General features: G+C 42.6%; 1 pseudogene; it reads left to right on the top strand.

Annotated features, from left to right (window-relative positions):
- Positions 1-277: 277 nt before the first annotated feature.
- LOC102493156 (peptidyl-prolyl cis-trans isomerase A pseudogene) lies at positions 278-766 on the top strand (annotated as a pseudogene).
- The last annotated feature ends 472 nt before the right edge of the window (positions 767-1,238 follow it).

Below are 1,238 nucleotides of genomic sequence, written 5' to 3'. Positions count from 1 at the left end.
CCAGTTAAAGCAGTTATGAGTCCTATCAGTTCCTCCAAGGATTTCTTTCTGGTATGACATGCCCAGAGGGTCACTGGGTAAAATAATTTGGGTGGAAGGAAACACATCTTTATCACATGACAAACATGTGTATTTACATTTTCCCTAGATTTATCTGTTACTCCAATTTCTGTCTTAATGAAGACTTGTTTCGTTGGAAGCGACGGAGACCCAAATTGAATTTTCTAATTCGAAAATAATTTATTGGCTTTGCAGATGCCACCGCCTGAGTGTCTTGCCCTCAACCATGGTCAACCCTACCATGTTCTTCGACATCGCTGTTGACGGTGAGCCCTTGGGCCGCTGTGTCTCCTTTGAGCTGTTTGCAGACAAAGTTCCAAAGAGAGCAGAAGATTTTCGTGCTTTGAGCACTGGAGAGAAAGGATTTGGTTATAAGGATTCCTGCTTTTACAGATTTATTCCAGGGTTTATGTGCCAAGGTAGCGACTTCATACGCCATAATGGTACTGGTGGCAATTTCGATGATGAGAACTTCATCCTGAAATACACAGGTCCTGGCATCTTGTCCATGGCAAATGCTGGACCCATCACAAATGGTTCTCAGTTTTTCATCTGCACTGCCAAGACTGAGTGGTTGGATGGCAAGCATGTGGTCTTTGGCAAAGTGAAAGAGGGCCTGAATATCGGGGTAGCTATGGAGCGCTTTGGGTCCCAGAATGGCAAGACCAGCAAGAAGATCACCACTGCTGACTGTGGACAACTCTAATGAATTTGACTTGGTTTCTCTTAGCCACCAGACTGTGCCTTCTGTAGCTCAGGAGAGCACTCCTCCACCCCATCTGCTCGCTACGTCCTGTATCCTGTGCTCTCGCTGCAGTTCTTTGGGTTCCATATTTTCCTTATTCCCCTCCAAATCTAGCTGAATTGCAAAGTTAAGTTTATAATTATGAAATAAAAACTAAGTAACATTCTCAAAAAAAGAATTTATTTTCTCATGTAAGTAAAAGAGGTCTGGTATCATGCAGAGCTGGATTAAATGCTTAGACATTATCATGAGCAATTTTTGTCAGTTCTTACCTTTAGGTGAGCTTCCTTCTCCAAGTTTACCTATACAGGTAAAAAGGAGATGACCAGTCACTGCAGGCTTATAATTCAACCTCACGTTTCCACCAAGCAATCTCAGCAGTAAAAGGAAATCTCTCTCTAGATAGCTCCAGAGAAAGACCTGGTATTTAATA

Source organism: Tupaia chinensis, unplaced genomic scaffold, assembly GCF_000334495.1.
Source record: "Tupaia chinensis unplaced genomic scaffold, TupChi_1.0 Scaffold148296_1, whole genome shotgun sequence".
Lineage (NCBI taxonomy): Eukaryota > Metazoa > Chordata > Mammalia > Scandentia > Tupaiidae > Tupaia > Tupaia belangeri.
This window is presented reverse-complemented; position numbering and strand designations above follow the sequence as displayed.